Below are 27,269 nucleotides of genomic sequence, written 5' to 3' on the forward strand. Positions count from 1 at the left end.
TCTTAGATAGTAAAATTGTATACCGTTATTCTACGATGTAGAATTCGACATGCCTCAAGGTCGCTATATATTAATCGGCTTAGAGAAAGTTTTGCCTCCCATAACCAAACCTAACCAATTTTAATTGCCTTATATTCAGCTGGGTAAACGGGAGAGGCTTGAACAATTACATCTGTTTATTCGATAAGAGGTTTATTTAAAATCACACTATTCGCTAGCTTCATTTGTGAATGTGATCAAGTACCATGTGGTAGCCTCGGCAATGAAATTATGCAGAAGATCTCAGGTTTTTCAGGTTTTGCTAAATATGTCGATTTGTCCAATTTTCTCATATTTTCTGAATGCTACATAAAAATGCTTTATCATGAAGGGAAGATATAATAAAAATCTAAGTATAGGATAAATATAGATATTTTGAAAAATCCTTCCCCATTTCAAATCAACCGAACCGTGATCTGTAACCTTGTTTAGAACTACCGAGGAGCTTCACTAAGCCATTACGCCACATCTTGCTACATTTTATCATTGAACGATTTGTAATAATATCATACTAAATTATTGGTTTATATTTCCAAAAATCAGTTACATATCGTATTAAAATTTAACTAAAACTCTATATATTTCAATTATCACTACAGACAGTGAATAGTTACAACATATAACAGGAGGAATGTTGATAAATAAAGTAATTGCTAAGAATTTATTGGCTAACAATGAGTTAATAACAATCTAACAAATAAATATTTAATGTTTATTCAAGTTATCATTTATACTGGTTTATTATATCTACATTTACGTCATCATTTGTTATTTTAAGCTTGCAGTAGTATTTAGTTAATGTAAGTTTAAAGAGAGATCGTTATATATTCATCGTTAAAATATTGTGCTTCTGTGCTTTTGTTTATTTTACTAATAATTTATTAGAGTATTTTATAAGACCAATCTGACATAGAATTTCTTTATTGTATGTTGAATGGTATAATTAGTTTCAACTAGATAATATTTTAAATTTATAATTTAACATTTCTTTTCTTGTTTCCGCCTTTCAGCGAAATTGAATTTGAATTAATAAAGAAAATTTCTTGTTAATTTACAGTATATTTTCCTGGTTTATTGCTTTGTTAAAGTGCACATCGTTATTGTAATTACGTGGCAATTGTTTAAGTAGAAACGTAAAAAGTTCATATTATTATGACATCATCATCATTATAAAAATAATTATTTTTATAGTTCTATTTGAAAAAATTGAGTTAAAATCATAGTTTGTATTGACTTCAGTTTCTCAGTGTCCTTTTAACAATAACCTTTTTAAAAATTTTCCAGTGCATGTAGGATATAGTGATTTCTATTAATTTGATTCAAATATAAGAAAGTCAATGCTTTTAATATTACTTTCTAATTTTTGAGAAATAGTGTGCGAACTTTATAATTCTAAATGTAAGAGGACATGTAAGTTGACGTTCGAGTTTTATCTAGTTGTTAGAATGAAGCCTAAGGATGGGTCAAAGTTTGAATTGGTTTGAGGAATATACAGTTTTTTCAATACAGACTCCACCAATTTATGTAATTAACATAACTACCTTTTAAAAGTATCTATTAATTTAAAAATTATTCCTAATTACTATGATATATGTCTAAATTCAAAGCAATATTCACAGTTTAATATTATTCGTTTGTTTTCATTAATACGTTAGATATGTATATTTATAGATTCATTGATGTGTTATATATAATTAAAATATTTAATATTCGTATAAACAAATATAATTCAAATAAATCATCGGGCTGTACTTTGATAACAAGCTAATTGCTGCAAAACCTAGCAAGAAAGCGAATTATAAAATTCATCAACTTGACCAATGCAGCATTTCGACTAAAACATGTAGATGTTTGGAAGGTGGCAGAAATTATAATGATTATAATGAAAGTAAAAACCTCACGACGTATCTCAGTGCTATTGGTATAGCTAAGGTAATTGTAGAAATTAGGCGTGAACATTTCCATTGAAAATAATAAAACCAATTACATGGAGCAAAAACGTAATACCAAGATTCAAGATCGATTAAAATTCTACATCACAGGCAGAATGTTTAGAGTGAAATAAGAGAAAACCTAATCTAGATAAATAGATAATATAGAAGCTAAAGAAGGTGTACCGCAATATATATTGGATCCAATTTTGTATCTCCTTTACACATGTAATACATCACAAATAGAAAATATCACCATGACTACCTTTGTTGGAGACAATAGCGAGCAAGTCAACTCAAGGTACAAAAAGTACAAAAGCACAACAGGTCAGTTACAATAAAAATACTTGGTTTCAGGTATGGAAAACAAAAATTTACCAAAACAAATCTGTGCATGTACAGTTCTTCTATAACCAGGCGTTACAAACAACAATAACAGCAAATAATATTATCATTCCATATAACAAGAACGTTAAGTATTTCAGAACGACTATTGAAGCAATATGTTGCTTGAGGAAACTTGTTAAAAACTACATCAGTACATAATAAGTTCTAAAGTTCAATATTATTACAAAGTTCTAATAAGCATAGTAAGTACATAGATATAATATGTGATAGATTATTTACACATAAACCTTCAGACGCTGAGTGTCACTCAGGAAATCAAAAGAATCGCAAGGTTACGTGAGGAGATACTCCATTTTCATGTGAATATCGTTAACATAATATGTATTGCAATTCTTGGATAACAGCAGAACAGACTCAATAGAATCAGACTATTTGATATTGTGTAGTATAGTAAGGTGCATTTAGTAGAAAAAATAGTAGTGATAGACTAGACTGGAGACTAAGGTGGGTCCAATGAGTCCTCTAAGATTTAAGCTACTGTAAAGATAAAGTGTAGGTTGGTTGGTAATCACTAGTAACAATGTAATGTTAATTAATTCGAAATAAACCATATAATACAAGACTACATTTATTTTATAATAGTATAGTGCATACAAATATAAAACAGTTATTAGCTTAGTACAGTAGCTATTCCTCGATATAGCACTGGGAAATATAAAAAATATTTTATAATAAACAACAACAAACAACAAATGAATAAATTAAATAATTTGTTAAATATAATATATCATGCACAACATTAATTTTTTCCTTACAGACGCATAAAATTTAAAGACATTGTTATAACAACAAAAAACCCATTTGCTTATTGTAATTTAACAATCTAAGATCTTTACAAGATTCTTGAAAGATAACCGGCAGCATAAAAGACACGACATCAAGAGTCGCCAATTATTGTACACCTATACCTATGTAATATAGAAACAAAAAAGAAACGGTGATGTTTTACAAACGATACAACAATTTCGCGATGTACCAACTGAACATAAGTCGTATAAAACAGGTCGTATGTGCATTAATAAAATGTATAAAAATTATTATTTATTACTCGCTCACCTTACATCGATAGCCAGTAAATTTCAGGCCCAGTGGGATGGCCGCACCATCGACTTTTATTGTCAAAATAATTAATTGCAACATTTCTTTAACTTTAAACGTCACGCGCGCATATTTTGTCATTTTATTTATTGAAATTCTTTGAGTCTCTTACATAGGTTTTTATCTTATGAACATATCTTACCGACAATGATACAGTTTCCATATATTTAGCTTAAGATAAGTGAAAATATACATTTGAGGAATAATATTTATTATGTGCAAGAACTTTTAGAGTTTCTTTTGATCATGACACTTTTTCTATTGATCAAGTCTATGCTTTTTTTTCAAATGCATTGCTGCAGTTGCATTAGTTGTTGAGTGTATGTCAGACTCTAGCAGTCCATAATGGACTATTCTTTTTCAAATTGACCAAACACTCAGCATCATCTCCTTTAGCATCAATGCGGCCCCTGCAATCGTTTTTGGAGCTTCTTCTCCGACCACGATCTTCTTCTATTTTATTGTCAGTATGTGAGTCACGTCTGTGATCATTCGGTGAAGAACTGATGTGGAATCCAAATATTGAGTTTCTTTTATTACCTAGTACTACGTAAATGGTTCAAAACTATTGGTCAACGTTTAGTTCTGTAACCATATTGCAGGATGAAATAAGATGAATTAAGAGTTTCTTCGGCTGATTCTGTTTACGATCAGGATGATTCATCTTTATCATCGACATTTTCTGAACACGAAAGGACGTCAGCGTCAATTCTGATACGTTCCACATTATCATTTTGCATTAATTTTGCATTACTGCAATATTGCCGAGATAATATGAAAAGGGCCAATGATTCTCAAATGTTAATTTAGACGTTAGAGTCATAGAATAGATGAAATATTTAACTTTGTAGGCAATTATGAACAAATGTTTCTCGACGTCCAATAGCCAGATGATAAAGCAATCGTCTTTTTTATCTATTTTTTTGACTTTGGGAATTATCTATTGAAAACAGTCGAAACAGTCGATAGTCAAAAGCACGGTTCGACTGTTTTTCCATTTGTGATATCAGACGAAGATGTACGAATTCCTTTCCATATAAATTGTGAGGGAGGAAAGGACGGAGATAATTGCTTGGACCAGTTCATTTTAAATCAATTTATATGATAATAGTACCTTATTAATAGTACATTTTGATGTTATGAGAAAGGAATGGAGTAATTTTCCCAAATACGTTTCATCGTATTTAATTTTAATATTTTGAAAATAATGAAGATCTAATATAATAAATCTAATTGGCTGTTAATATCTATTTTATTGGGATGTGTTCATTTTTCAACCGTGCATAAGAAAGACGGATATGTACATATTCTTTCTCGTACTATTATGCTGCAATGAATAATTTCATTTTAAAGGAAGTAGAATTACTATTATATTTGAATGTTCTGTGGATCTGGAAAAAGGAATGGAATAATGACTCCCTAATATTATTTTTAATATAATATTGAATATTACAAATATTAATTTGCCATATTTTGATAATATATTAATTGTTACATTTATATAACGTACATGTAGATAAATATAGATAAGAAATAAAAATAAAAATTAAAAACACAATAGAACTTAAACAAAACTTAAGAACTAAAGATGTTCAATAACCATAAATACTAAATAAAAACTAAACAAATACCCATTCATCAAGAATTTAGGAAAGAACTTTTGGCAAACAAAAATCGAAAAAGCTATCCAAAAAAAGTATTACCTATTATGGAAGTTAAAAGTATTACAAAGTCGCGGCTAGGACGACAGAGTTAGTTTGCTAAAAATCAGTGGAATGAAAATAGTATTAAAAACAAAATAAAAATAGCGGCTGAAACAATCCATTGTAAAAAGTAGTCAATGTTAGTCGAAAGTTCCCAAAGCTAGTTTTTTCAAAGTGCGTTTGTTGTTTATTTGGTCCAGGTGTCATTTTTTGTATATATGTATAATTTATAATAAAAAGAGTGCGTGATGTACCTTTGCAAAGAAATGTGATATCGTTTTCCTTTCAAGAAGTTTCCGATTAAATCACAAAATAGCTACCTATACATATTTCAATAGATAAAATCAAGTTTTCAATGTTAGAATTAGTAAATTTAGGCCGGGATGTTTCCTGTGATTGATTTATCAACCGCCATTTATTTTCGTGGGATGTGTTGCATGGATTTGTAAGACTTGTGCAGTTTTTATGTACATCCTATAAATTAGTCTCGTTAGCATTATATTTCTTTTATCTGCCCCGAAACATGTGACAAAGTGAGCCAGACAGTTCTTGAATTGCTAAAGTTATTTGAATCAATGTCATTCAATATTGATACCCGGCCTTATTATTGTCTGATTTTGTCAAAGTACATCTTAAAAAAACTATAAAATAATAAAATCATAAATCATACTTGCATGTGTTCTGATATTTTTTTTCCTTTAAACATATATATGAAGGAGTAATATAATATAGATTCATCAAAATATTTTCCATCATTTTCTACCTTTTTCGAATTTTTATTATCATCTAGGTCGTCCTTTGTCTTTGATATTAATATTACCACTATTACATCATTGAAACCAATTAGGATCAGACGGGGCAGCAGATTTCGTCATATCAGAAAAAATAAATTGTTATTTTATGTAGAAAAAGGTCAAAACGATCGAATTAAAGAGACATATTAGGTTGTTTAACAAATATTTATATCATTGATCAAAATACCTGTAAAAACCTAATATATAGTACGTAACTTAATCCAAATAAAACCGAGATGGTTAAAAGAAGGCTTTTAAAAATCATAGCATGTTATTTTTAATCTATAAACCTTTGTATTTTGAAAATAAAGATACCCATTTTTTTTTAATTCATAAAACTAATTTATTGCAATTCCATAAACATTAATATGACGTTTTTTTCTTAGATTTACTATTGGTTTTAATCAAATATTGAAATATGTATCTAATGAGGAAAACCCTTTTATTTCTTCTAGTTTATCTGGCTTTTCCATTTGCTTAATTACTGTTGGTTAATAATTCATGTTTTTTTCCTTTCCGTGAGAATAGAAACATCTGTGACATGGAGCATACAATTCGTCTAATCCAGTAGCTATATTTATATTTACGCTTCAGGAAATAGTACTAGTGAATATTTATGTTTATCCCGGTGTTTTGATTCTGTAGTTTTATTTCGTTCTATCCCATTATATATGTTGGATAAGTTATTACTTATTAGGCATTGGTTAGTTTATTATTATGTATTATTCATACGTTAATTGATTTTGATTTTACATAACATTGCAATATCTTAAAAATATGTGGGAAAATGTGTTAAAGTTTGTAACATCATATACATAAATTTATTGATAATTAATTTCAATATGTTGGGTTACGTGCATATTTCAATTCTTATTTTGTAAAATAGTAGGAGGTTTTATTTCGTTATATAAGCACTAATTAGTTAACGTTTTGATGATATATTAGTTTAATTAAATATTTATTCGTAATGTTGTGGTTTGGCTATTTAATTTTCTGGTATTATTGTTTAATATTTGGATCACTTGTCTGGGCAAGACTGGATGAATTTCGACGGTAACGTCTCATATATCTAAGGTTTGGCTTACTAATATTTCGATTATATGTATATCATCTATATGCATAACGGTTTTGTTATATTAAGATGTTGAATAAGCTCTTGTTATTTTTATGGTACTTTTAATAAAACAAATTATAAAAGTCCTACGATTATGAGTATTGTCAAATGCTCGTTCCTTGTTTTGTCTATATTTTCTTTGACATTACTGCATTCTATAACGAAAAAGAGTTTTTTTTTTCAAAACTTATTCAACATATTGTCATGTTGATTTAAAATTTGTTTTAAATATATCAGGTGCTATCAGTAGCATTTATGTTCAATTTTTATCATAATGAATTTTTTATTAATAGTGAAATAACCATTTTTGAATAACCTTCGCTAGATTTTCAAAAATATCTATGTGTTTTTATTGGACGTTTCATATTTTTGTGAAAGAATAAATGAAGTAAAATTAAACACACATCGACCCTTATCATATCTCACTTTGTTTTTATAGAAGAATGTTTATATTGATTGAGTAAAACTTAATATATAATTTCGACAAGAACAGTTTCGAGAAGAATAAGTTTAAAATAATGGAAACATATTGTTAGCATCAAAAAATAATTTGATAATGTTAAAATATTGCGCAGGTTTAGATACGAGGTAGTGACTGAGGCTACAGAGAATAGTTACCAAGGTTGAAAAAATATGATAAGAAAAGGAGTTGTAACGATATTGTTGAGGAATCAAATTAGAATGGTATCGGAAAGGTGTTTGAAAATTACTCAAATGATAATTGCTATTGTAAAGGGATTTTGTCTTTCTACTGCATCTCAATATAGTAGGGAATCATTAAAGCTGTATTAAAATATGACAATCAGTATACAGTTGAGGAAGGCGCTAGATGTAGCTAGGCTTGAGTATGCAACGTTGGGATCTGACACCTATGTCATTTTATCCTACAGACATCGAGCTTCTATACATCTTATATTTTGCGAAAGTAACACCGCCATAGATTTATACATGTTCGGAAATGTCTAGTTTCGTGCCTGAAAACGTGCATTACTTTTCTTATCGAAAAGAAATGATTTCGTTTGCTGGTAGAAGTTTACGGTGAGACATGCTATGACCTTAAAACATGTGAGGCATGGTTTCGAAAATTTAAAAATGGCTTTAGATGAGCAAGACAAAGAACGTTCTGGTATACCCAAACTCAAAAACAATTGACGACCGATTACAAGCAATGGGGCAAATACAAAAGGTGGGAAGATAGGTGTCATATCAATTGAATGACAGGCAAATGGAAAATCTAAAGAACGTCCATTGAAAGCTGCTTCAAAGGTATGATCGGAAGTTATCTCTGCATCGAATAATGAGAGGGTTATCAACTGACCAAGCCGGTCTATGGACTCCGTTATAAATTTGGCCAAATCATTTTTGTTGCAAAACTATGCCTGGTGTTTGGTGGGACCTGTTGGGTGACAGTGGCTTGGTGTATTACGAGTTGAAACTTGGTGAAACAGTTAATCGTGATTCCTACCGACAACAAATTATCAATATGATCCAGGCTTTGTTCGAAAAACTTCTAGAATTGACCCGAAGACTCGATAAAGTGATTTTACAGCACGATAGCTCACCATCTCATAAAGAGAAACCGGTCAAGCAAGCGTTGAAAGCACTTGCGATATATTATCGCACTCGCCGTACTCTTCAGACCTTGCCCCGTCTGACTATCAACTTTTCGCTTCAATGGGACACGCGTTAGCAGATCAGCACTTCGCTGGCGTACCTCAAGGTTCCCCGCCGGCCCCAACCTTATTTAACCTCTTTATTTCAGATCTGCCCAGAAAAGAGCACATTGATGTCGCGTTTTAACGCTGACGACACTGCTTTCTTCAGGACCTCCAGATTTGAGGTTACAATTCAAGAACATTTACCTCAGGCCATCATTTTCCATAAGAAGCGTTACGCTAATGTCTACTTCAAGTTTGTTACATCCAACCAGGTGAAACGGCTTCAAGTTTTCCAAAATAAGCTCCACAGGAGAATCTTAAATGCCCCATGTTTTGTCAGAAATAATCAAATTCATATGGAAAGTTACACTCCAGAAATCAAGCTCTTCATATCTCAATCATTCTACAAAGAACAACTCAGCTCAAGTTCTTGAAAATGCGCTTGTTCGCGGACTGGTCGACATGTTGGGAGATTAGCACCGTGTCCAATTTAGTGTAATGGTAAGCCCAGAGGCAGTGCCACATTACCCGGTCCAACTTGTCACTCTAGGGCAAGTCTCCGCGACCGGATATGCGCCAGAACAAAAAAACCAATTTCGGGGAAGTTTGAAAATTGCTCAATGAATAGTTTTGCTCATAGGACACACAGTTTCTTGGGATGGCGTCCATAAATTTCCTGAAAGATGGGCAAGATGGATAGAATTAAATGGACATTTTTTTTGAATAACTAAATTTTTCCATTTGCTTGAAACTTATGTTGATTTTTGCCGAAAAAAAATGTAATGACTTTCCAGTAACATACTTCTGATATACTCGTATATCTATTTATGTTAATATCAATTATACATCAAATTTAAATTCGATGCTTGTTAGAGATGAATTGCCGGTTTATTTAAATTATATCATTGGTTCTAATGGTCATTAGTATGTAAGACCGGTACAAATAAAATAAGTTATATGGTCATTAATATTGTAATTTTAATATTACCATCATAATAGTTTCAATACCGTTCTTGGTTTAAAAAAAACCGTTGAATCATGTAAGCATTAGTAACTATACATGATATTTCATCCAGAGAAAAAACTCTTCGGGTGGTATAATAATGTCATTAATGACCGTATTTATTCCGGACATGTTCCCGTCCTGATAATTGATGGCGAATAATTCATGTCGTTCCCCACATGAGAACAGAAACACACACACGGTGCAGCGTATTACTCAAAACAAAGAAATTTCGACTTGTCACGACTACATCGCCAGACAATTTGGAAGCACCACCACCCAGGCTTATTAATATTAAACAATCGACGGTCATGTACAGTGGTCATTATCATGCGCCGAGTTTGTTCTTGGTGCCATCAATATGATTGTCTTGTAGCGTTTCGTGTCGCTATAGAATGTACTTAAACCCCTTCGGAATTGATAATCAAACGGATTAAGAGAATCCAAGCCTTTATTTTTACGACGACGTTGCATTTAAATGCGCGTCGGGGTAATTTAGACAATTTTATTGCGTTCTATTTTAAATTGAATCGATCTGGATATGTTACGACATTATAACGATGCTGTTGAAAGCTACGATAGACTATTAGTATGTATAATCTTTGTTTATGTCCTGAAATAAACTACTATTGAGAAATTATTTATGGTTAATTAAATGATATGTTAGCTCGATAGTTTCTAATTGAGATTATTATATTCTTTATTTTTTCTAGCGGAACTTTATTTGGCTTTGAATTTATTTAATTTATGTTGTTCAGTGAATTTATCTTATTAGCTGTATTATTTTTTTTACCACTAAGCATTAGTTATAGCAAAATTCACCTATGACTTCGGAGTTTCTATTGTCATACCTATGCTAGAGAAGGCTCTATATGCGCAAAATATATGAGGAAACAAACTTTCTTCATATATATTTTGATATATGTAATAAAGAGAATGATACAAATTAATAAAATAGCTGCGTTAACTATACTGCAATATCGATCACATGTATTTGAATCAGAAATATCTATTGGTGAAAATACGAAGTATCAATGTTGACCAGCCAGTTAATACAGAGTCATCTACATCAACATCGAAGCGGAATATTCATGGGTATAAGGTATAGCTGTGTATATGGTGGAATCAGCAAGGTGTATTGATTTACGAGCTGCAAAATTGAATGAATTGTTATTGTTTACGCCTATCGATGTCAATTCAATAAATTTACAAACATATTCTTGTAACGTTCGGCCACACTATGCAAGATTCACAACACTTGGATACACGGTTGCATCTCGAATGCAATGTTCATGTAATGAAATCGACATAAGTTCTATAACTTGTCCTAATACATATTGCTTAAACTGACAATGGTAGACGTAATGAATTTTCTTTTGGTTGCAATTAAAGTTATATCAATTACAACAATTGCGATAGATTTCTAATTTGGTCTCTCTCTCTCTCTCTCTCTCTCTCTTTATATATATATATATATATATATATATATCTATTTTACGCTTGTACTGGATGCTTTGTGATTACTAACATACTTGCTCAGATAGATGCAGCTTGACTTGCCTGGCAAAGTGTATCAAAATGCTGAAAAATTGTGAAAATGGATCGGTGATTGGATTATTGTGAAGTTAACATATTTCTGATAACCTATTGTCATGTTAAAACTGTTAGAAAGTTGGAAAAACTTTTAGAATATGATAGAATATATTTAGTATAAAATATATCATACCAATTTTTCTCAACTAATTCCCTTTTAAAGAAAAATTATCAGAATGCAAGCCTACCCTAACAGTTAATAGATTTTTTTGTTTTGTTATGAAAAGTGTAGTCTTTTAACTATGTCATTATATTCTTCTAAATTTCAAAGATTTTGACGTGATAAATATGTAATGAAAATAACACAAAATATAGCGATCGTAGAAGGGGAAATGCTCTAATAAAAATTAATAAAGTTTACACTAACTTTTAGTGAAGAACTATTTAAAAATAACATGTAATAAAATCTGTTTTATTTAAGTATTACCAACCTTTAAATAAAACATTTCTAAAATATCTGAAAAATACCATAGAATCAAAACCCATCAAATATTATGTTAAAAAAATGAATATATCATTATTACAATAATACCGCCAGATTTATTGGCGCAGTGGTCAAGGCGACTGGACAGTTCTCCTACTATTGCGATTGTCGGGGTTTCGAATCCTGCTGGGACATGGTCTTAAATGTATGTTTGTGATTGCTTAAACTATAAGTGTATAAGTGATTGTCCAAAAGTATATTATGTAGAATATATATATGTATACGTAGATCTAAAATATTAACTATAAATATTCCTAATACATCAAATATATGAACATTGATCTAAAAATATAGAAAAATGTCGTTTTTCCATCGTCTTCTTATTAGTTATGAGACTACACAAAGAAAATCCAAATGACCATCGAATATTTGAGTTGGTTTTGTATCTTGGAGTTCAGAAAAATGTGTTGTATTATGAGCTGATGAATCCGAACCACAGTATTAAATAAAGTTAATTTGAAAATAATAAGTAATTAACATATATAACATAGAAAAAAGAAATATAGGCAGTAGTCACTATGAATCAATACCATAGGCTGCAAACCTTTCAATTGTGCGTTATATTCAATGTTTTCTTGGAAACTTGGCCATCTTGGAAACGCTAATACCATTCAAAATTTTGCGCACGTAACATCATTCATTGTCCTGTACTTGCTGCATAAAACATACTTTTAGTAAAGGTTTTTCCGAGTTTTACGTACATATATCATTCCATTCAAACACTTGTCATTGAAATTTTAATCATTCTCTTCTAGTAAGATAAAAAACAATTATAATGTTGATTAATATTTGATTCATTTAAGTAAATAATAAACCGCAGTTTCTAAAATAAATAAGATAGTGTTGATTCAATCAGTTTTTATAAACTTATTTCCTATTTATATACCACTAAATACTAATAACTTTATGTCACTAATATTAACCAATGACTGTCTAATGATGATATATTAGTCAATGAAGAGGAAGGGCCACTATTATTAATTTTAAATGCATTATTACTCCGTTATCTTAAGTACAGAGCAATGTTTGACTAAAGCCAACAGTAGCAATGTATTACTATACATTTGAAGATGTATGTCAACAAGTTTATGACTGTTTACTTTGTAATATGGATGCAGAAAAATTATCGATATTTTGGTTGACATATTGATATTTTTCAGCCGATATTTTTCGACATTTTTTCGAAATAAATTAAATATAATTTGTGATATGAATTTTGGTACTTAATTTTGTAGATATAATATGTAATGTCTAATATATTTATTTTTTCTTGAAAAAAATCGATATATTATTTGTAAAATATCGATATATTTTTTACTTGTAAAAAATATATCAATATTTTCCTGTCTCCGATATATCGATATATGATTTTTTGAAATATCGAAAACGATATATTTTTTAAAATATAGATATATTTTTCGGCCAACACTCCTGCTTTGTAATATATCTACGAGTACGTTTAACTATCTTGGTGTTATTATAGCTTATCATTCATTATATTTGAGCAGTAATTATATATTAGTTTCAAAAAATAAGACTTATTGTTAGTATTTTTTATTCTTTTGGCCGGCATTGTTAGAAATTTTTGGCAATATATAACAAAATTATATTCGTTGAAGAGTACATTTTAGTTCTTTAGGTTAAGTAAAGCATTAAATGTTTTGTTCGAACATGGCCGGAGATGTCTAATTCTAAATCAATATTTTTTTATCAATATTTTAAATCAATATTTTTTGTGTGAATTTGTACTGTGGCGACCGCCACGACCCCTTAGGCCACCACGAATTTACCAACAAGTACAAAGGTTGGCAACGCCGGTGGATTGGTACCATGCAGTTCCAGGCTATAAAAGACCAGCACGACGACACCTCGCTCTTTTTTTTTCTCCGTCCTCTTGTAATAGTACCACTTCCACAGCGCTACCGTACTTCCTCTACCTAACCTAATATCCTTTCAATTCTCCCGTCGACCACATGTATAATTTAATATTAAAAATAAACAGTATTTCTTCAACCAGTGTTTTCAGTTCTCGTGCACATTCCTTCCAATAATAGTAGTGAGTGTTCTGACAAATAATCGCAGCGGCAGCCACACATTTCGACCAACTGACCGACCCGACGAACATTTCTACAGTACCGAGACAATCGCATTTGCGGGAAGTTTTTAATTCTTGAATTTAAGTTGAAGAAAAACCCGGCTGAAGGTCATTGAAAGCTGTGTCAAGCTTATGGCAACCATCCTTTATCCATTCCAACATGTAAATAATGATTTAGATGTTTTAAAAGTGGCGATTTTGACGCCGAAGACAAAGAGCGTTCTCGAGAGCCATCAAAAATGTGAAGATGAGGGTAGCAATGGGGATCGCCATACACTACAATTGTTACGTTTCTGCATTACAACATTTTATAAAGCTGATGAAAACATAAAAATGGGTAGTGCTACCCTACTCGCCGTATTCCCCAGACCATGCTTCTTCTGATTAGTACTTGTTGAAGTCGTGACCTGTCTGAGCAGCGCTTCAATTTTTATGAAGATACCAAAAAAATAGGTCGATTCGTGGATAGCCTCAAAAGATACATCGTTCTTTCGAGATTGAATCCGTATATTGCTATAAGGACGGAAGAAGTAGCGTCTATCGATGGACAATATTTTCAATAGCTTCAAATTTAAAAAAACCTTTGAAACTAATTTAGAGACCTAATAGAGTATCTCTACTAAAGTATTTAAATTAATTCAAATGCTTTCTGTATCTTCCCACCAGACAAGAATAAAAAGAAAATAGTTAAAACATTTAAAAAATACACAAAATTATTTTGAATGACCTTAAACTGAAATTGAATGACATATCAGACACTCTAATGATATCAACTGAACGTTTACGTGCAAAGTGGGTGCCTGCCTGAGCTTAATTTTGACCAAAAATAGATGAAGATGATCAAGCTTAATAAACCCGAGTTTTTACGTCGATATGTGACAATGGATGAAACATGGCTCCATCGACAGTTATCCGAGTGGACTGCACACGATGAACCCGCTCCGAAGCGTGGGAAAACGCAACAGTATTTTGGGATGCGCATGGAATAATTTTCATTAACTACCTTGAAAAAGGAAGGACCATCAACAGCGACTATTACATAGCGTTGTTGGACCGTTCGAAGGACGAATTCGTCGAAAAACGGCCGCATTTGAAGAAAAAGAAAGTGCTGCTTCACCAAGACAATGTACCGTGTGACAAATCAGTGAAAACGATGGCAAAAATCCATGAATTGGGCTTCGAATAGTTTTCTCATGCACCGTATTCTTCAGATCTGGCCCGCAGTGATTCTTTCCTGTTCTCAGATCTCAAAAGAATGTTCGCTGGGAAGAAATTTTCGTCGAATGAAGAGGTGATTGCCGAAACTGAGACCTATTTTGAAGAAAAGGACAAATCGTATTACAAAAATGGTATTGAAAAGTTGGAGGGTCGCTATAATCAGTGTATTGCCCTTGAAGGGAATTATATTGAATAGAAAACTAATTTTGCCAAAAAAATGTGTTTTACTATGGTAGGCCGGGGACATTTCAATTGACCTGTTAAGTTAATTAATAAGAGAAACTAAACAATGTAGTGATAGAATAACTGATATTGTAGGTAGCTGATTTTTTACACTGACATTTTAATTGACATTTCAAGTGATAAGAATGTGTATATAAATGTAAGCATTAACATTTTGCTGTGCTAACTTTAAAAGAAATTACATTTTATGCGTTTCTCTCTTTCAAATTTTATTCAACTCAAATAATGAAAGAATTATTTTCAACACATTGGAAGCGTGGTTTACGCAGAGGGTGAACGTAAATTCAGTGGCGTGTTAACATATTTGTGGCAGTGTGATATTTTTATCGGCAATTCGAAAACGGTGTACTATATTTAAATTTACCAGTCAACAGTCGGATTATTTGATATTTGTTTTCCTTTATAATATTTACTACAGACTTCAGGTTGTACTTTGTTCCAACTCATATTCAGTAGTTTTTGCTACGATATACCAATTTTTAATACACAACGATATATTATAATGAACGGCACAATTTTATAATGAATTGTAATTCGTAACTATAGTCTTTAGTAGTCTTTACTATTACCGTTTTATTTTTTAATACTTATAACTTTATTTGTATGTTATTAATATAATAAACAGCCATGAATCTGAACTACATATTCTGCAGATACACGTTGGTCCCAGTCATAAGGAAATTAAGGAAACAAAATGATTAACCTAATAGCCAATGACGCCAATTCAATAGTCGTTACTATCAATCCATGATAAAATTTAAAGATATATATCCTTATATTGAATCCAAATTAAACGACATGAATTCACTGAGCTGCGACCCAATGGAATACAACAACAAGTTATGGTAAATAAAACAAGATTTATTCTCCTCTACTATCCTTTATCTTATTCTCCTCTCAACACTGACAAGTTATTGTTAATCCGACTTATTAACTGACAACCGACATTGTAAAGTAGCCAATTTGGCCCACACTGTGGCTTTTTATTCTAAGTATGCTATATACTCTTACCGATATAATTGCTTGACGACATTGAGAACCAAATTTAAGTTTTCTCATTGTCTGTCGGATTTGTTCACATCGGAAAATCTACTTAAACTCCTTAGATCATAGTTATATTTTGTTATAAGTTTTTTATAACTAACGGCTACTATTTTGTACATAAAGCATCTAAATTTGTGGCGTCAAAACATCGCAATGATGTTGTGTCAACTCTGAGTTTTAGTTCAGTTTGGCATTGACACACAACAAAATTTTAATCTAAATCAATTAATTAAATAAAAATACTATTATCAAATGTAATTTATTTTAACATTATAGTAAATTTAATGCATATATTATCGAATGACTTAAAAGTACAATTAAGTAAAGAGTTATAATAGTTCATAGGTTAGGGTTGTATTTGTTATAATATAGTTCTAATTGCGTTTGAAGCTGTACCCCCTGTAGGCCTAATCCACCTAATTAACAATTATATATTCAAGTAATATATAAGACTTTCATTAGAGAGCATATTTACCTGTTACGCTAATTTCTTGTGTCCTTCGGTAGAGCTTTTCCTTGTAAAGACATCCAATACCCTGTATACATCTTTCTTGATAAAACTAGATTTAATCACTGAATCCTCTTTAATATATTTTGCATATCTGCAAAATAGTTACTATTTTTTCTCTCCTGACACATTTTAACCAAATACTCATGTAATCTTTATCACATAAATCTTTTACACTCTATAAGAAGATTTCCTACACTTTTCATATATTACATATATACTCACCTTTACTTATTTCCATACTCATCATCCTCTCTTAGAAATTGGCAGCGTTGAATCATATCATATTCAGAAAGTTTCATTCGTGTGAAGAAGCTGTTAATTTCTAATCCATCTAACGTTTGTTCACAATTCCACCATTTGTCAATTTCTTCTTCAATATGCCTTATCGAGTTCATCCATACCGAATATGTTATATATTTTCAGCACTAAGTACAATATATCTGCAATGATATATTAGTAAATGTTATGACTAATAAACCCTAATCAGTAGTTTTTCCAACTTTTACAATATACTACATTACAACAAACTATATTATCAAACTCTAAACTATATATTTGAACAATAACGAACAAACAAAAAAAAAGAATTATCCAATTTGGAGGTTTTGAGGTTATGCGCATACATATATTTTTGGCGATTCTTTTTTATTTACATAGATAAGCTGCTTTCATATATTTTAATCAGTGATATTATTATATTGTTTATATATATTATTTTATTTTATAATATTATGATTATGATAAATCAATTAACTTAACTGTTGTTTTATTTCTCTACAAAAAAGACTGCCTCTATTTAGTACTATTGTATGTTATTGAAAATCAATAGAGAATACGGAGCTAAACATTCAACGCGAAATATAGAACGATATTCAAAGCACTTCAAACAAATGAGTTAAATATAAAATGTATCTATGTAAATACAGGAATAAGCTGAACACCTGCTCTAGGGATAATGAAAAGCAAGAAATGTATTTTCAGGTACGTAATCCATACTGCCTAAAATAGAGGCAGACTTTTTATTCGCCGAATCTACTTAGATCTGAAGAGATTAAGGGGCTAGTGAGACTTCCTGACAAAACATGGACGTTAAAGATTACGCGGATGAAATCCGTCCTGATAAATATCTTCCATATGATACGTTTCTGTGATGTACGTTCCAAGAGGAGGTGCTTTATTAGCATTTCGTTTTCGTTGGCTGTTGAAGTCATTTGATGCAGTGTTGGTTGATCCTGGTGGCTTGTTGGACAGAAATAACACACGTTTGAAAGATTACGCAAGCGGGACAGTTTGTTTTGTCGATTTCTGATTATTAATTGCAAGTTATTTGGAGCTCTAGATTAAATATGTCTAATTCATTTTCACCGGTTATTCTGTATAGAAATAGGCGTATTTATTCTTTACTTATTATCGTTTAGTGAAGCTGTATAATTTAGTAGTTTTTCCAGAACGAGTGTTGTCTTTTATATTATTTACTTTACATTCATTTCTAAAACAGTAAAGTGAACTATACATTTTAGGTGCATGCATGAATTTTGATCAGATATATCTATTGCTGGAAATGTAAAGGATCAACAAGCACAACTCGTGCATTAGGCTGTTATAAATTGGACTATAGAAAATGAAATAAATTATTGGACTATACAAAATAATAGTTTTTAGTTTAGAATTATTGAGTCGTTCAATGTTACTTTTGTTTTTTTTTTGAAGAACATCAAACACTTTTAGAGGATCACGCTTATGATGCTCCGTCGAATAGTAGATGGTTTCAACTATTTAATATTGGTGTTTTTATTATCAATTATAAAGAGTGGTCTGAATGGTCATACAAATGTGAAGACAACCATTTATTGGACTTATTTCAGAAAACCTAACTAAAACTCTCAAAGAACATTTAGAGAATAGATATTAACAGTTGATGAACCAACTGTTTCGACACGTTAAATACTTAAGAGGCAGTAATCACTAGATATAGTGCTTTGTAGCTACCACCCATTCAAAAGTTTATATTTTTAACAGTTATATATAAATAAGTGAGAATAAATCGAAAATGGAGAGATAGAATTGGGGGTAAAAATACTGATGGACAATAAGAAAATAAGGAAAAAGGAAAGTGAAAGAAAAGGGAAAATGATGAAAATAATAGAGGAAATTAGAACAAAGAAAGAAGAGACAAGGAGCCTAAGAACAGCTAAAAACTAGAGACTAAATGATAAAGAAATAAAAAGTGAGTGCAGAGTAAGTTAATATGAATAAAACCATAATATACAGTTACCTTGCTTACTTACAAGTATGATTTCCTCTGACTTGAATATTATTGAATATTTTTGGACTAAGCTAGCATGTGTTTTGTATTCAAATGTTGAAGAACTAAAACTGTAAAAAGTTAGATCAAGATTATGTTGAAAACCTATATGAAACGCTGTAGAAGATAGCGATTGAAGTTGTGATAAATAGAGGACTATGTACCCACAATTGAATTGAATTGAATTGACTTAATTAATTTTTTAACTGTGCTACAGCTTAGTCGCATTGTTCGAGCAGTTAATCTATTGTTTAGTTAATTATTAGGTTCCGCGTAAATAACCTATAATAAAATAATCTTTTTAAAAAGTCTTTTGTCGTGGATATATATATATATATATATATATATATATATATATATATATATATATATATGTATATATATTTAATAGATGCTGAACAAATATCTGCATGTAGATGCATCCTTCCAACACACATATACACGCACAAACACAACATTCATATTACCATCACGCGGTTTCAGTTTAACTAGAAAAACCTACCGAAGAATATTAAATAGTTGTTTGTTTTGTATGAAAATTATTGGCCATTCATTTCGATGTGTGACAGCCCGGACAACATAGTTTTTATATCGGAGAAAATATTATTCCTCGAATCAACCGAATGCATTACGTCGAGATGGATCTTGCATACAAAACTCGTCAATGGTTGGGTCGCCTTTACGGAAGTGAATATCATCACGTTACCTATGGGTCTTGATATACGGCGATAAGGAGATTGTTGATTCTCTTATCGATTGCTATCGGTAATTGTTGTTATTTTGCATTCGATCTTTACATTAATTTACGACGTTCAAATTATTATTTAAATATCTATCTATGCTGATTAAAAAACAATATCCTTTACGGAAGCGATATCAAAATAGGCTTGATGACATTAATAAAAAAATCATTAAAATACTCATCAGTTTTGTACTACCAAGAGTTGGAAAGACAAACGAATATGCTTGCTATAAATATGTGAAAATTAATCTGCTAACTTGAAAAACACACTCATCACATTATATTAAATATAATTTTCTATATTAATGGGTAACTGAAAAAAGAGCAAATTAGTTATTAGATTATGAGTTATTAGATTTAGTTATTAAGACAGATAATTTATTATCATAATAGCCTATTATATATAATAAACAGCATAAATGAAGCCTAACTCCAAATTTATTCCACAGTGTTATTTATAAATGAAGCTTTACTCCAAGTTTATTCAACAGTGTTATTTAGCTCTATTTTTGTTTATAAGACTCGTTATATGTAATTAATGCTATTATAAATAGGTAATAATTACAGCCAAACAAATAATATTTATAAAAATACGATATAAATATTGAGGATATATCTCCTGGTTTTCGTATTTCAAGAAATGCGAAATTAAATCATATTTCTGTACCTTTTCTCTGCTTTGGAACGAAACCAAATAATTAATTTAGGGTTTTTTACCATTATATTGAAGCACTACATACCATCGATATGCATTAAATTGCGTAATTAACACAACACTCTATGTACTATCATTAAATAATTTACCAATAACACTTGTACAAGGCGTCGAGTATATATATATACATATATATATATATATATATATATATATATACATACATATATATATATATATATATATATATATATATACATATATATATATATATATATATATATATATATATATGTATATATTATATATGTATAATATATAATATATCCTTTTACAAGCCCGATTACTGATGTGACTGGGATGGTTATCCGTTATCAGATTTTTCATTTTTGCCTATAAAGACATTTTGCAATTACAATTACAAACATAAAGTACATCCATGCCTCAGCAGGATTCGAACCCGCGACTATCGCAACAGTAGGAGAACTGTCCTCTTGCTTTAACCACTACACCACCAAGCCGACCACATATCCATTAAATGCTAACGATTTCGTATAGGCTTCACATATTTTTTCTTTTTCAATTAAAATGGATATGCAGGTGAAATATGTGAATTGCCTTCAGAAACATTTGGGAATAGTGACTAAATTGTACTGAGCGATATCAACAGTTTGTAATACCGCAGTGATAATAAATGCAGTGAAAGGCTGAAAGTTCAGAAAGTAGAATATCGAATAAATAGGAAAAGCGAATTAAGTCATCAATCAGTCATTCACTGGAATTTAACTGCAAGTGCCTTTCCCACCAGACATGGGTATTTCTGTTTACTACATTCTTCAATTACAACTTCGATGTCAGTACTTGACATTATATAGATATAGTAAATATAACATGGTTATATATTCATATGAAACATTCTTTTCGATATAGTATCTAAGTGTTGTCAGTAAGATGCACCATATTTTAAATAAAAAGATTAATTGTTTCATAGCAAATGCCAAGTTATTTACAAGAAAGCATACCGACTAATTTACACCACAATGCCTTTTTATTTTTCTGTTTTGGTAACATAATTATATGTTATTTCATATTGTATTGGATATTTTTGTAACAAGTATATTAATTAAAACTACAATTAAATATTTAATCAGATGTCAGTTATTACTGCGGAAGATCAAGATGGACTTTATTGATTCGATTTGTCTCCATATTTAATTGCAAATACCTGTTAATCGCTATAATTAAAGCATACAAATGATCACAGTAATTTAATGAACCAATTACTTATATATGAAGACAGTTATATACATATAATACTATATATGTTTGTGTATTGCAATTAACCAGATAATTAATTAGTTAATTTTTATGTACAGCACTTCGTCAATAAAATTTTATTGAGTTGTTTTCGTTGATGTTATTATGCTTTAAATATTCATAAGCATTGGCAAAATGTAAATGAAAGTAATAAACGAGTAATACAAAGAAACGAATGTCATTGTTTTATTTGTGAATAAGTTGATGAGGTTCTCTCTATTGATGTATATTTCTCCTCCAGAATACTCGAGCATTTTTAGTAGATTTTTGACCATTTTAAAATATATATATAAGTTATGAAACGTCTAGCGGTTAAAACAAATGAAAAGTGTAATTTACATTAAAATTGTTTTACTCTAACGGAAACAAGCGGCACTGCAAAAGTTACACATAATCGTATCGTTTTTAACCGACTTCCAAAAAGGAGTATAAATTTCGGAGGTATAAATTTTTTAAATGTTTTTCGACATTCGACAAATGCTTCTGTGTAACGGTTAGAGCATTTAGCTTCCAAATTAAGGTCGCGGGTTCGATTCCCGGCGGGGACAATAACTCTTTGTTGTTTTTTAGTAAGAACATTTGTCAAATCACCTACGCTAAGTAGCGGACCCCGGGGCCTTAAGCGTTATTTATTTTCAATCATTGTTTCTGTTACGAGTATCACCCTGTCTTGGTGATTGTCAGAAAATCCTGTCATCCAGTGAATTCAATAATGTTTCAATGGTCATCTTAGCTAACCTCTATAGTTTATTTGTTTTAAATAATTTTAAAGTTTGTAGTGTAAAGTTTTAAGGTGTAAAGTTGTTTAGTTTGTATTAACTCTTTCTTTTTGTAATTCCTATTAAAACAATAAAAGTATATATTTGTATGAGTTATCTAAACATTCAGTTTCACCAGCTTCTTGTTACACCAACTAAAAATACCACTTATGATGCCCGCTACTTTTGCCTAGACATTAAAATACTTGAATTTCTGAATCCCGGGCTTTTTGTATCCGTTTTCTTTCAGAAATAATGCAACTGGAAATCCAGTATGTATGCCACACTGAATTATAGTTAAATCTATATTCTTTTTATTTGTTCTATGAGTGTTTCCATTTTCATTTCATTATTAAACTCATGAAATTTACTGCAAATGTTACAATTTTTAACACTAATTTTGTTTCTGGTTATGGATCATTTGTTTGAATTAGCATTAGTTATATTTGGATAGTTTATACCTATAAGTTTATTATTTAACAAATATTTTAAAAAGTTAACAAAAAGTACACGAAATGTCTTATAATTTTAGGATAGTATAAATGGAAGATGTAGTTAAGAGAAAGTATGAAATAAATTGATTACATTGAAAATTAAGCTTTGGATTTATTATTTCCTTCGGTTTATATTAGTTTCCGAAGTAGATAAATATTGCAGAAACATTGAAATAATATATCGTATAATATATTTTATTACAATAAATGTAACAAAACAAACAAAAATGTAATCTAAGGAAGCTACAGACACAAACAATTTGAGTTAAGTATTTATTTTGACACAGTTTTTAACATTTTATTCTGATAGTTTGCTTCAAATTTACCTGAACTTACAGCATTACACCGTACGGATTATGTACTTATCTTTTGGGAGTTTTATTATAAGCTCTGATAATTATTCTATTTTGATAGAATAATTATAAGAATAACCTTTTTAGGGTACTTGTTTTTAGGAAATTGTTTTATTTACTGCAAGTACTCTATTATCATATTTGTGTTGATTCCAGCGTTTTTGGAAGCAATGAGTCCACATTTTTATTCACACATCTTATGAGTAATGCCTGCAAAATAATATGAGTATAAAGTAATTGTTCATACAGCACTAGTAGCACACACTTGTACAAATAATTTAGAATAATTCTCCAGTAGCATAAATTTGGTTTCATTTTCGTCTGTTTCATTAATATTTCTTCTCATTTAATTTCATTTGGGCTCTAAGTTCCAGATATTTTATTTTTCTTTTGCCTTCAATGTTTTTGTTTATAACATACCACATAAGAGCCTTTCTGGTCTGGCTTCTATAACTTTTATCTAGCTTACACTACAATCTAACTAAAATATAACATTTTACTAATACCTTATAGACTTATTTTCGCATTGTTCGCTATTAATTTTCTATATTAAGTAATAAATAAATTATATTACGTTAGTAAACTTTTCTAAAAATAAAATTAAAGTAAAAATTCCTAACTTCCTAACCACAAATCTTGTAATCAATTACACGTAGTCGTTAAATATGTCACACTAGTTTGGAATAGATGCGCATGAGCAATTCTGGCCAATCAATACGTACCAGAAACCTAGGCAATGCCAACTGCAAGACTATATAATGTTGATATTAGAGTCTGTTGAAACCACGTCTCATTTTTATTCCGTAAGTTTTGGACTTAAAATCCCAGAACATTTGAATATATATATTTCTTAATTCCTTCCTCATTGTACACTGTAGGAATACTCGTCTGGTTGGAGGGAATGTGTGGCTGTCGATGCGATTGTTTGTCCAAACATTCACTACTATTTTGTGGAAGGAATTCGCACAGGAACTGATAACACTGGTTGAATAAAAACTTGTTTATTTCGATATTGGATGATACATATGATCGACGGGATGATGGATAGGATATTAGGTTAGGTTAAGGAAGTACGGTAGCGTTATGGAAGTAGTACTATTACAAGGGGTAGAGAAAAAAGAGAGCGAGACATTTTTTTTCTTTTTCCATGATCACCAGTCAGAACCAAATGGTCTATTGCTGATTTCGTTTCGGGTTCGGGATAGTGGTGTTTTGCGAGCGACAGAGACCCTCGGTTATGACTGGGATTCTCGTGGTTGGTTTACTACCGAGAGGATGGGTAGGGATTTAATCAAGGTGTTGTCGTGTTCTAAGGCGCCTATGGAGAAGAGAACCTTACACCCAGTATGTTCGCGAATTTCTTCAGAGAGCGAGACATCATCGTGGTGGTCTTTTATAGCTGGGAACCGTATGATACCAATCCACTAACGTTACCAACGTTTGAACTTGATGTAGGTGAATACGTGGTGGCCTAAAGGATCGTAGCGGTCACTATAATATTATATGAATTAATGCACCTATGTAACAAAAACAATAGCACATCAACTAATTCATAGCGAAGTTAAAATACTCGTAGAAATATTTATTAATTTGCTTCTGTCATCGAGTATCATCAAATTAATGCGGCAATTATTTATTTTATCGCCCGAACGTGTTTATAACGCAAATAAATAAACTTCTAATTCGATCTCTCTTAATTAAAATTAAAATATAAACATTACAAAATAGCCGCTGGTAATAAAACCGGGGACAGCCCACGACTTATCATGCTTTTGTTTTCTTATAGAAGCGGCAGCAACCGTAAATTGCAACTCCGCCTCACCATAAATAGTCCATTGGCGTAGTCAGTGAAAAAATCGACGAGATCCGGGAAAAAATGCTTTTAGTTGCGCGAAATGAACTGAGGAACTGTCGTGAATTGACATTTTCACTTTACATGTTTTATACATTAAAACGACATATAGACGACATAGAACGACATAAATAACATTACGAGCGTTAGATTTCACGCCAAAATTTATTATACAGATAGTCGTAGTTCCATTGAATTGAATCTGGAGTAGAAACAGAAATGTGTTACAAAAGGTGTTGAGCATTGAAATAAAACAAAGTTCAGTGTTGGTGAAACTGCGTATTGACCATTAACAATCTATGTGTTTTAAAAAATCAATACTAATATGGCAATGAATGAATCAATACCTTTTAAAAGAACCAATACGAGCGCTGAAAACACTTTTTAACAATATTAACAGGTCAATTTAAAAGCCCCCGGCCTGACACATAGATGGCGTTACTAGAATCAAATCCATATGTTTTTTAGTTAGCCCTAACCCTCAGTTAGCTAACAGCATTTTGAGTGAGGCAACTTTTGTTATTTAAAAAAAAATGGATAGAAAGGAATTTCGCGTGTTGATAAAATATTGCTTTTTGAAGGGAAAAAATACAGTTGAAGCAAAAACTTGCTTGATGCCGAGTTTTCGGACACTGCTCCAGTAAATTTAACCATCAAGGATGGGTATGCTAAGTTTAGACGTGGTGAACTGAGCACCGAAGACGGTGAACGCAGTGGACGCCCAAAGGAGGTAGTTACCGACGAAAACATTTAAAAAATCCACAAAATGATTTTGATTGACCATAAATTGATACTGAATGAAATAGCAGACACTCTTAAAATATCAACTGAACGTGTACATCATATCATTCACGAATATTTGGGTTTGGGAAAGCTCTGTGCAATGTGGATACCGTACTAGCTCAGTTTTGACCAAAAGCAATGACGAGTTGATGAATCGGAGCAGTGTTTGAAGATGATCAAGCATAATAAACCCGAGTTTTTGCATCGATATCTGACAATGGATGAAACATGGCTCCATCACTTCACTCCGAAGTCCAATCCATAGTCATCTGAGTAGACTGCACACGATGAACCCGCTCCAAAGCGTTGCAAAACGCAACAGTCAGCTGGCAAGGTTATGGCGTCTGTATTTTGGGATGCGCATGACATAATTTTCAAGTACCATCAACAGCGACTGTTACATAGCATTATTGGACCGTTTGGTATATAACGAACAACTAAAACAAAATAGTTACTTCAGATATCACTGTCACCAATACTGCTGCACTTTCAGATTACAACTTGTTTACATCTAAGTTGCTGGCACACTAAGTTCCAAAAAAAAAATGCAAAAATTAATCGATGATTAATTCGAAGAGTCTGACGAGTTGTGTGAATCCAGCTCTTTGACTCTCTGTATCTTTCTCCAGCTTTCTTGGCAAGCAAAAGGAATTTTATTAGTGGATTACCTTAAAAATGGTAAATTGATAAATCTGAATTTTGGTTTAATTGAATGCTAAAATTTGTTGAAAATTGTATATCTAATTTTTGTGTCTTATCTTTATTTTTGGTATCTTAAAAAGTTCTTTAGCGAACACAGATCTTTGAGCAACAATATAGTTGTCATGTGGTATCTTTAGTAGAATTTTCTGTAGAACTAGAGATAAAATGATTACGCTACAAGGATTTCGAAAATGTCCATTGTTTTGTGTATCAGAGATTTCAAAGTTTTTTACTTAATTTTATTTGCGTCCAATCAATGTAAATACAAAAAGATATTTCTCTTTTAGAAAAGCTTTTTTCATATTGACAGAGAGAAGGAGAATTTCAAAAATACAATCAATAATATTAACTTCTTTCTACAGGTCATTTTAT

General features: G+C 30.9%; 1 protein-coding gene and 1 long non-coding RNA gene across 2 annotated transcripts in view; one reads left to right on the forward strand and one right to left on the reverse strand.

The window, feature by feature from the left end:
- Positions 1-27,269, forward strand: part of Reck (Reversion-inducing-cysteine-rich protein with kazal motifs) — a 164,840-nt gene that overhangs the window by 61,402 nt on the left and 76,169 nt on the right. The window lies entirely within an intron of this gene.
- Positions 16,799-19,312, reverse strand: LOC143196580 (uncharacterized). Its single transcript, XR_013005863.1, has 3 exons — positions 19,225-19,312; positions 16,901-17,376; positions 16,799-16,841 (listed from the first exon to the last, which is right to left on the reverse strand). It is a non-coding gene; the product is annotated as an uncharacterized LOC143196580 (long non-coding RNA).

The sequence above is a fragment of the Rhynchophorus ferrugineus genome, unplaced genomic scaffold (assembly GCF_030347505.1).
Source record: "Rhynchophorus ferrugineus isolate W39M unplaced genomic scaffold, kcgeb_rfMv2 rfM1, whole genome shotgun sequence".
Lineage (NCBI taxonomy): Eukaryota > Metazoa > Arthropoda > Insecta > Coleoptera > Curculionidae > Rhynchophorus > Rhynchophorus ferrugineus.